Here is an 11,524-nt window from a genome sequence, read left to right on the forward strand (position 1 = left end):
GGGATGTTGGTTGCAGGCCAGAGGTACCTTTGTTTAGGAAATCCAAGGTAATTGTCGGATAGGGATTGAGGAGAATTCATTTTCAATTTGTGTCCAGGCTTTTGTGTGGGAGTGGACATTCCAGTTAACTATTCTTGACAGTTGGCAGGCCCAATGATATTTAGTAATGTCTGGGAGGGCTATGCCTCCTTTTAATTTGGGTAATGTTAGCCTATCAAAGCTGAGTCTAGGGCGATCCTTGCCCCATATGAAGTTGCTGCATGCCTTGCGGTACGAGGTAAAGAAGGCTTGTGGTAATTTTATGGGGACTGTTTGCAGAACATATAATATTCTCGGTAGAATGTTCATTTTAATTACCGATGCCCTCCCAAACCAAGAGAACATTCCTGATGACCAGGACTTTAGGTCTTTTTGAATATGTTGGAGGATCGGTAAGTCATTTTTGGAATAGAGGTCAGATAGGTGAGCCGGTAAGTGGATCCCGAGATATGTAATTGCATCTCGGTTCCATCTGAAGGGGAAGTTAGATTGACAGGTTGTAAGGGTCTCTTTTTGTAAAGAAATGTTTAGGGCTTCCGATTTTGCAAAGTTAATCTGTAGGTTGGTTAATGAATTAAAAGTGGCAAAGTCCTTAAGTAAGTTGGGTAATGTAATGTGTGGGTCTGTCAGGAATAAGAGGATGTCGTCTGCAAAGGCAGACAGCTTGTATGTATTATTGGAGATGGACACTCCTTTGATGTCTGGATTAGACCTTAGTCGCTGGAGGAGTGGTTCCAGCGTGAGGACAAATATTAAGGGTGAAAGTGGACATCCCTGGCGAGTCCCATTCGATATGGAGAAGGCATTCGACAGGTGGCCATTGACACGGACCTGTGCGGTTGGGGCAGCGTACAGGGCCATTATAAATTTTAGCATGCGGTCTCGTATTCCAATCGTTTTAAGTACTTCCGACATGTAGTCCCACGCCAACCTGTCGAATGCCTTCTCCGCATCCAGAGATAGAAAAAACCCTTGTTGTTGGGTAGAAGTTAACCATTTATGAATGTTGATTGCCTTGATCGTGTTGTCTCTTGCCTCTCTACCAGGTATAAAGCCTACCTGGTCTAATGAGATGAGTTTGGGTAGTAGGGGCAAGAGACGGTTAGCCAAGATCTTGGCGTAAATTTTCAGGTCCACGTTCAGCAAAGAGATTGGGCAATAATTAGAGACAATAGATGCATCTTTGTTAGGCTTAGGTCATTACCGTTATGTGTGCTGTTAGTAGGTCTCCAGGTGGGGGGTTGTCAGAAGATAGTGAGTTGAACGCAGTCAGGAAGTGTGGTCTGAGAGTGTCTATGAATGTTTTATAGTATCCTGTTGTCAAACCGTCTGGACTGGGGCTTTTGCCCGGTTTCAGTTGTTTGAGTACTATGTCCATTTCTGCTGATGAAATAGGCTGTTCTAGGTCGGTAGCTGCTTCAGTAGATAGGGGTTCGGGGCTGTATTGCGTGAGGAAGTCTCTGATGGATTTTGTTCTATGAGTATTGTCCGTCTGTGTGTTATTGGGGTGTATATTGTATAACTGTGTATAGTAGTGTACAAACTGGTCTGCTATTTGATCATTAGATACTATTTTCTGCCCTTTAGCATCCGTTATGGAGTGGATTGTTGTGGATGCTTTCTTGGCTCGGAGCGCTCTAGCTAAGATTTTACCCGACTTATTGCCATATTCGTAGAATACTTTTTGGGAGAGTATGTAGTTTCATTTAGTTTGTTTGTTTAGAGCCTCTAGTAGGTCAGTCCTGGCTTGGAGTAGTTCTGGAAGGGATGTTAGTGCTTGGGAATTTTTATGAGCACTTTCCAGTGCTTGAATACGGGAGGTTAGTTCAGTAATGTGTGCCTGTCTTTCTTTCCTTTTTTTCGCTGAAATTGCTATTAGTTCCCCCCGGATGGTGCTTTTATGAGCCTCCCATCGTATCATGGGTGAAACGTCAGGGGAGTTATTTTCCTGGAAGTAAAGCGAGATGCGTTTGTGTATGTCAGTCGTTACGGCGGCGTCTGTGAGGAGCGAAGGGTCCAGGCGCCAAATTCGGGATCTGGGATGGGCGTTAGTGAATTTAAGGGTCATGGATATAGGGTGGTGATCCGAAAGAAACATGGGGTCAATGGTGGCTGTGATTAACATTGGTAGGTCCCTTTGAGATAGGAATAGGTAGTCAAGTCTAGAGTATCGGTTATGGGGAGCCGAGTAGAATGTGAAATCCTTCTCATTCGGGTGAAGTGTGCGCCAGGAGTCATGTAATGACAGCTCCTTTAGTTGTGTTTTAATGGCTCTTAACGCGCTATATGGCATGGTTGAGGTCCCTGCAGAGGTATCATGTAGGGGATTTAGAGGGATGTTGAAATCTCCTCCTAGGACAAGAAGGCCTTCTTGGAACGAGGAGAGTTTTTGTAAAGTGGACTTGAAGAAAGGGACCTGTTTCGTGTTGGGCGCGTATATATTGGCTAGGGTGATGCGTTTTCCATTTAGCGTGCCTTTCACAAAAAGGTAGCGTGCTTCCTCATCTACGCAGGTGTCTTTGATTTGAAATGGGCAGTTTTTTGCGAACAGAATAGAGACTCCTTTGGTTTTTGTAAAGTGATTAGTAGCGTGAGTGGAGGTTGGGAATCGGTAGTTGGAGAGTTTTGGGATGGAGCCTGTTCTGAAGTGGGTCTCTTGAAGAAAGACAATGTCTGCATTATTTCTTTGTAAAGATAGTAGTAATTGAGAGCGTTTTTCTGGTAGGTTAAGTCCCCGTACATTTAGGGATATTATTTTGATTGTTTTGTGTTTAGTGCGTGGCAATTGTGGCATATTGTAGGTGTGGTTCAGGTCTTGGAGTGTTGGCAAACAGAGAGATGTGGTTGGTGTATTGCTGTGTTTGTCCGTCAGAGGAGGAAAGACGAAGTAAGGAAGTGGAGACTAGATTATAGAGGATTTGTGTCCTATGTAGAGAGGTTACGATATAGGATAGGGGTGTAGGGCGGGGAGAGGGGTTGGGGGAGAAAGTTGTGTATGTGTATCACTCTTAGTCAGGGGATGACTGTGAACAAAGGTACTGAGATGTGCCCGTGTATATAGGCTATCTTTTCCGGTGAATAGCGAGAGCCTGCTCGCTAGCTCGTGGGGAGTATAAACCTGTTGTCAGGTATACCCGGAGTGGGTCAGTGGCGCGAGGTCAGGTCAGATGTATGTGTACATATCAAGGTTCTTGAAGTGGAACGCCACTGAGTGGGGGAGCAGCTGAAGTCGGTGGTAAGAGGTGAGGTTCGAAGAGGAGTTGCTGTCCGCTAGACAGAGAGGGATGTGTTATGAGCAAGATGAGGAGGTCAAAGAGGTTATCAGACTAGTGTTGAGGTATAGTCTGGAAGCCTTGTGGTGAGGTGATCAGTTTAAATGTTGCAGGTTAGAGAGTGGGTGATGTTGAAATAGTGTGAGGTAATGTATGTATGGGGTAGAGGATTCAGTTTGGATTTGGAGTGAATTCTGTGTGACCAGTCAGTATACTTGTGAGGTGTAGGAGTCAGTTCGGGGCCTCCTATAGGCCTCTTTATAACCCAAAAATAAGATTGCAGACCTTATAGAGCGTTTAACAATAGGATGTAATAGAAATTCTTAAATAACCCTTAACAACATCAAGGGACTAATAGGCTATGTAAAACATAACTCAACAGGTTGGTAACTTATGAAAGATTTGCGCTTGTTGTTGTCCTACCAAATAGGGCTTGATATAGGTATTCATCTTAATCATGAGGTAAGCGAGTAAGGGTCCCGTGGCCTGTCCTGCGGTGGATCAAAAAGTGGTTAGGGTATCTGAGGCTGAGTAGGCCTATTTTCCCTTCAGTTATTGGGGAAGAAGGAACTGGGGCGAGAACTTTGAGGTAGGAGGGTGGGTGAGCCACCTACTAAGCACACCACGCTCTTCACAGGGGTTGTTCCTCGCAACTTGAAGTGTCAGGGGGCAGCTGGGGTTCTATCCGCTAACCGGTCATTTTGGCATTAGATGCTGGCATATGGGAATGCAGTATGTGGCATGGATCTGTGTCGGTGTCGTCATGTTGTAACATCTACCTGCCATTTCAATCTGTACCAGCAGTGCGTTTGCATAGAATATCTATTTAAAGCGAGAGAGGCTGTTGGGGGACCGCTCTGTCAAAATAAATAAAATTTTTCTCTCCCATCCTTTTGCAGGGGGAATAGAAAAAGGGGAGCTCGACTCTACTGGGGTGTGATTTGTGTAGTGGAATTGGTCAGCATATCAGCCCCCTATATAGAGTATTAACATGGGGTGATGTACCCCAGTAAAATTGGGAAGTTTCTAAATGAAGTTAGAAACATAGGGGGAGATTTATTGGTATCGTAAGGGTGTAATCCCAGTTGCATGTAAATGGCGCAGCTGAGGATATGGGTGTTGTGTACCCCACATAGCAGCCCCCGTCGTGCAGAGATATTGGTGTATTTAGGTAGTCACATATCGGTAGATTAGGGTATACATTAAATTTGAGCTTGAAGCTAGGAACCCCAGCGTCTAATCCATAAGAATGCATTGAGCCATACAATATCACAGGCGGTGGTGGTGATGAAGACCCGCAGGGGTCAAACCTCCCCGACTATGGACCAGGGGGTGGATGTACATGAGTAGGGGTTGGGATGGTTGCCTCGTTTAGGTGTGTAGTCTCTCATGTCGAGAGTTTTTTGCGTGAGGACAGCTAATGACAACCGATCATTACCTGCAGTATCAGAAATGTGTGTGTCTGTCTGCAGGCACTGTTACATCCTGACTAGGGGTATTGATGTATTGTGTAAGGAAGCCTTGTAGTCCTGCGGATCACCATCTCCACCACCACCCACCATGCAATGCTTGATCGTTAGCAAAAAATAAAAAAATAAAAAAAATAAATAAATAAATAAAATGACAGGGAAAAAGAATACCGTTAAATAAAAACTTACAATAGTGTCCCCTTCCTTCACCCTTGAGGAGGGGTGGGTAGGGGGTAAGAATAAGGAAGGATACGTGTTAGGCACATAGGTTTCTATGGTGAGTGGCCCGTGAAGTGTAAGGGGGTATGTCTGTTATCTTTTTAGTGTTCAGTAGCTCCTGTGGAAAAAACATCGATGAAGTGTGTCGATCTCCTGTGTATGGTATCAGTTCATCGGTCTGTATCCTGCTCCACGTGGAAGGGCTTACTTTCAAGGACTTGTGGCTCTTCATGCCGTGCAGTAGGCAGAGATGAAATCCGAGGACGAAGGGAGGCCATGTTAACAGTCTGTGGGATGAGCGAGTGAGTTCAGTAACCAGGAGGACCTTTGAAGAGAGTAGATGAAACAGGTAGGATTGTGGGATAACTGAGAGTTAGGTCAGTCGGGTAATGCAGAAGCATTGCCGTTCAGCGGTCTCGTCGCGCTTTTCTGGATTGCAGGGTTTTCGATGGGCTGGAGCCCTGGTTCGATCCTGGCGCTGGATGATGCGGTCGGGTTTCAGACTGGGAACATTGTCTCCTGTAGCGGTGAGTTTGGGTCTCCATGGGTTCGCTGTTAGGAGGGGTGTTTCTTGAGGCTGGAGGATGGAATTCCGCGTACCACTCGGGCACTTCTGTGAAGGGTATGTCAAGGGTTTCACAGAAATACCTCAGTTCTTCTGGCACTCTGAGGAGTGCGGAGCGGCCTTGTGACGAAGCTGACAGGCAGAAGGGGAACTTCCACCTGTATGGAATCCCCTTGGTACGCAGGACTTCCAGAAGGGGGCGCAATTCTCTTCGGCGTTGCAGCGTTATGGTAGAGAGGTCTTGGAATAGGCGAATGTCTGCCCCGTCACGTGATATCTGTGGAGTGGTGCGGGCCTTTCTTAGAATCTCCTCTTTCAGCTGGTAGTCAATAATATTGCAAATCACATCCCTAGGTGGGTCTGAATCTCTGCCCCGTGGACGCAGGGCGCGGTGGATTCGTTCCATCCCTATAGGAGTAGTGGGGGGTTTTTCCAACAGGTTGTTGAATAAACAGGTCACTTCTGTTTGCAGCCGGTCCGTCTCGATCGTTTCTGGTAGGCCGCGTACACGGAGATTGTGGCGCCTGCCGCGGTTGTCCAAATCTTCCATGTGGCGGTTGAGGTCTCGTAGCTGCAGGGTGTGGGTGTCTAAGACCTGACAAGTACGGCGCAACACATTTGAGTGGGTTGTGGTAGTCTTTTCCACATCTTGAACCTTGCCTGCAATCGATTGTATATCGATCCTGAGATCTGTGATTGCGGCTGTTAGTGCCACCGCGAGGGTGTCTTTGATGTCAGCTGCCACTGAATGGAGATCGTGCAGGCTGGGATGTGAGTGCGGTGTGAGGATTACCGCACCATTGTCTGGGGAGGGGTTGGTTCCTGCCGTCAGGCCTGAAGACTGAGGGGAGCCTCGTGTGGGCGCCATGTTGCCGGATTGTGACCGGAACATTTCGGGGATATTTTGTCTAATCCTGCCAGTTAAATCTCGGGGAGATCTGGAGCGAGATGCAGAGGAGCTGCGGGAAGAAGTCCCCATGGTTCTCAAGTGAGTAGGCAAGTGATATACCTCCGTTGTAGGCAGATTATCCTCTCTGTCAGCGGGAGCGGAGAATTCAAGCTGCCATCTTCTCCCGAGGTCAGGCCACGCCCCCAGGAATCTCACTTTTATTGGATGCCCACAACACACTTTTATACACAGCAGTTTGAACACCCCGCCCCCAACAACCACTTTCCTATTGGTCAATTGCAAAGTACCCTCTAGTCCTCAATTAGGTCCTCTTGGCATGCAAATGAGGACTTGAATCAGTGTCAGCAGGGATTGGTCCGATAGCTTGAATAGGAGAACTGATATGTGTAATGACACAGAGAAGCCCCAGGGGGTAATTAAAGTACATAAACAAATGGGCAAACAGAACAATGCAATAGCCCTAAGACAAGGCGGAAGACCCACCACTGTGTAATAATAATCAAAGAAGAAACACTCCAGTATTCCAAGGTTCATGACAGTACTCCCCCCTGGGAAACAGTCCAACAGCCACAGTGGGACCCCGAACGGGTCAACTCGAGGATTTTGAAAAAGTAGTCTTAAGGTTCCAGATCCGTCTGCCGGATAACCCATCCGCATTCCCATTTTAAGGCCCTGGCCGATATTGTATGGTGAAATTGTACGGTTGCAAAGCCAGGCTCCACCTTAGTAATCGGCCGTTCTCTCCCACCACCGTAAGAATATACTTCTTCCCAGTGGCACTGGGGGGGGGGCCAGTGGGACTATAATATCTACCGCTATGCGGCTAAAGGATTCTCTAATGATCGGCAGGGGTTGCAGCGTGGCTTTTGGGTGATCCCCTGTCTTCCCTACTTTCTGACAAGTTTCACAGGTCCGACAGTATTCTCGCACCTCAGCATGTAACCTGGGCCAGAAGAAAGCATGAGACAACCGACTCCGGGTTTTAGCTATCCCTAAATGTCCAGCCAAGGGGATGTCGTGAGCCAGCCGCAATAGCTCCTGTCTGTATTTCTGGGGTACAACTAGCTGTTTGTGGGGACCCTGTCGCTTCCCAGTGCCCATTCCCTCCGTGTAACAATATAGAAACCCCCCCTCCCACTCAGTTCTGTCTTCCCTCAACTCCCCTGGATCCTTGCCCGCCCTGTTCCCATAACCAGCTAAAGTTGGGTCAGTCTCTTGCCTAATGTCGGAGTGAGAATCCCAGGACACAGGGTTGTCAAGTCGGGTAACGTAGGAGGATTTGGTCTTACCTGGGTCCCCATAGGAGTGGAGTTGCCTTGAAGTTGGCTCTGACATCGGGTGGTCACGGCCATGGCGGCCTCTGGGGCATATGAGGAAGTTAAATGCCCCAAATCATTCCCCAAAAGTACTTCCGCGGATAACTCATGTAGTAATCCCACTCGCACTTGTCGCTCCCTTGAGCCCCAATCCAAGAGGACTTGGGCGGTGGATAAACGTAGCACCTTGCCCCCTGCTACCCTGACTGCAACAGTCTAGCCAGTCCAGGCCGACTGGGGAATAATGTGAGGCTGGATGAGGGTAATTGTCGCCTCGGAATCACGTAGTCCCTGGGCTGGCTGCCCATTAACCCATACTGCCTGACGATGGTGCTGCCGATTATCTCCGGCAGCAGCTTGGACGGGATCAGCCTCGAAAAGTTTGCCGCACTCTTCCTGAACATCTCGATGGTTGGGCTCGTTCTGGAAGCAATGAGCCGCTGGTCTGGGTGGATGAGCAGTCTCTCGGTACCTCGTGGATCGGGTAGGGCAATATCGCTGCAGATGACCGGTTTGGTTACAGGTATAACACTTAGGTCTGGTAGGAGGGTTGGGTCGGCCTGGGGGTCTAGAGGCAGACCACTGAGGTACTGAAGTTGGGTTAGAGGCTGGTAAACTGGGCCGAGATAGTGGATAGCGCTCGCTTTCGCCTGACCTTCGAGAGTCCAGATATTCATCGGCCAAAGTAGCCGCTTGCTGTACAGTCTGTGGTCGCTTATCTCGCACCCAATCCCATACTACCAGAGGGGTGTGGTTAAAGAACTGTTCTAAGAGTACTAGCTGGGTGATGTCCTCTATGGTATGAGTGTGGCTTCCCTGGAACCAGCCCTTAAGGTTCCGCTGCAGACAATGTGCCCACTCCATGTATGTTATGTTGGTTTGTTTCCAGGATTCTCGAAACTTAATCCGGCCTGCTTCGGGTGTAATGGCAAATCGGGCTAGCAGAGCTTCTTTTACCCGGTCATAATCTTTAGCGTCCTCGTCCTTCAGGGCCCGATATGCATCAGCCGCTCTGCCAGTTAAATTACTTGCCAGTAAGAAGACCCAATCTTGGGACCGCACTTCATGTATCTGGCATAGTCTCTCAAAGTCCTGCAGGAACGCTTCAATTTCCTCCTCTCCTTCCTTAAATAGTTTGAACGCCCGAAAGGGCAACTTATGGAAAGGAGCTGTATCTTTAGGTGTTGTCTTCAATTGTCGTATCTCTGCCATTTTCCGCTCATGTTGCCGCTCTAGTTCTCTCTCTTGTCGCTCATCCTGCAGCTGGATGTCTATAATGGCATTCTGTTTGGCGGTCTCTGATGGGTTAGCACCATATAATGCCAACCGCTCTTGAATTTGTTGCTGAAACAAGTCTTCAACTGACCGGGGTTCCGCATCACCATCCCTCTGATCCATCTTGGCTAGCTCACTGATCAGGGTGGCCTTGTTCTTTGTCCCACTGGTCCCTCCACGGCTCTCAAGTAAGTCTTTCAGCGTGGCTCTCCTGCAGGCTGCATAGCTGGTCATTCACTGTGGTGGCTTGGAGTGTCCCAGTAACTGGAGAGCAAATCCCATGGATGCCAACCAATGTAACGAGCCCCTGCTCACTCGATTCCACTCTCCCAACACTCCTCTGTGGCTATTGAATCAGATTGCAGATCGCAACGTCTGATGGTTCGGTCATCTGATGCTCCGGGATTCGAACTACAGCTATGTGCCGTTCCAATCCAGTTGTGATAGCTCAGAACAAACACCAGGCAGGCTGTATGTAAGTTCAAACAGGAATCTCATTTTTATTGGATGCCCACAACACACTTTTATACACAGCAGTTTGAACACCCCGCCCCCAACAACCACTTTCCTATTGGTCAATTGCAAAGTACCCTCTAGTCCTCAATTAGGTCCTCTTGGCCATGCAAATGAAGACTTGAAACAGGGTCAGCAGGGATTGGTCCGATAGCTTGAATAGGAGGACTGATATGTGTAATTACACAGAGAAGCCCCAGGGGGTAATTAAAGTACATAAACAAATGATCAAACACAGAAAAATGCAATAGCCTAAGACAGGGCAGAAGACCCATCACTGTGTAATAGAATCAAAGGAGAAATACTCCAGTATTCCAAGGTTCATGACAGGTGCCATTTGTAATTTGGAAGGATGTGGATTAGAGATGCACTGAAATTTTGGCCACAAAACATTTCGGCCAAAGATTGTTTTATTGGCAGAATGCCGATAAGAGAAAAGGTGCTGGTAATGGCAAAGCATTTTTGCTGCAATTTTACAGCGAATTTTCAGCGATTTTGCTCCGATTTTACCATGATTACTGTGCTTACGATGTGTTTTTCATAGGTCGTGTAACTCAAACACTGCATCAAAAACGTAACTCGGGTTCATTAATGATGCGTTCTTACTGCATTTTCAATGCTTTTGAACTCTGAGGTACGTTTTTTGTGCGTTTTTTTTTAACTGACTAAAAATGCACCAAGCATAATTTTTAACAACACAATGGAAGCGTAACGGACCACTATGAAGACATACAGTATCTCACGAAAGTGAATACACCCCTCACATTTTTGGAAATATTTTATTCTATCTTTTCATGTGACAAAGCTGAAGAAATTACACTTTCTACACTCACTACTTTACATTGTAGCAGCTTGTATAACAGTGTAAATTTGTTGTCCCCTCAAAATAACTTAACACACAGCCATTAATGTCTAAACCGCTGGCAACAATTTTATCTGGATTTTGCAAAACCATTTGATACAGTTCCTCCTAAACGTTTACTATACAAAGTAAGGTCAGTTGGCATGGACCATAGGGTGAGTACATGGATTGAAAACTGGCTACAGGGGTGAGTTCAGAGGGTGGTGATAAATGGGGAGTACTCGGAATGGTCCAGAAAGTGGACTCCAGGGTTCTGTGCTGGGACTAATCCTATTTAATTTATTCATAAACAACCTGCTCAATCTCTGTATTTGCAGACGATACTAAGCTAAGCAGGGCAATAAATTCTCTGCAGGATGTGGAAATCTTGCAAGAAGATCTGAACAAATTAATGTGGTGGGCAACTACATGGGAAATTAGGTTTAATGTAGAAAAATGTAAAATAATGCACTTGGGTGGCAAAAATATGAATGCAATCTACTAACTAGGGGGTGAACCTCTGGGGGAATCTGAGATGAAAAAGGACCTGGGGGTCCTAGTAGATGATAGGCTCAGCAATGGAATGCAATGCCAAGCTGCTGCTAACAAAGCAGAATATTGGCATGCATTAAAAAGGGGATTAACTCCAGAGATAAAACAATAATTCTCCCGCTCTACAAGACTCTGGTTCGGCCGCACCTAGAGTATGCCGTCCAGTTCTGGGCACCAGTCCTCAAGAAGAATGTGCTAGAACTGGAGAGAGTCCAGAGTAGGGCAACAAAACGAATAGAGGGTCTGAAGGACATTAGTTATGAGGAAAGGTTACGAGTAGTAAACCTATTCTCTCTGGAGAAGAGATGCTTGAGAGGGGATATGATTTCAATGTACAAATACCATACTGGTGACCCCACGACAGGGATAAAACTTTTTCGCATAAGGAAATTTAATAAGACACGCGGTCATTCGCTAAAATTAAAAGAAAATCGGTTTAACCTTAAACTGAATAGAGGGTTCTTTACTGTAAGAGCAGTTAGGATGTGGAATTCCCTTCCACAGGTGGTGGTCTCAGCGGAGAGCATTGATAATTTCAAAAAACTATTAGATA

Source organism: Aquarana catesbeiana, linkage group LG01 (assembly GCF_042186555.1).
Source record: "Aquarana catesbeiana isolate 2022-GZ linkage group LG01, ASM4218655v1, whole genome shotgun sequence".
NCBI lineage: Eukaryota > Metazoa > Chordata > Amphibia > Anura > Ranidae > Aquarana > Aquarana catesbeiana.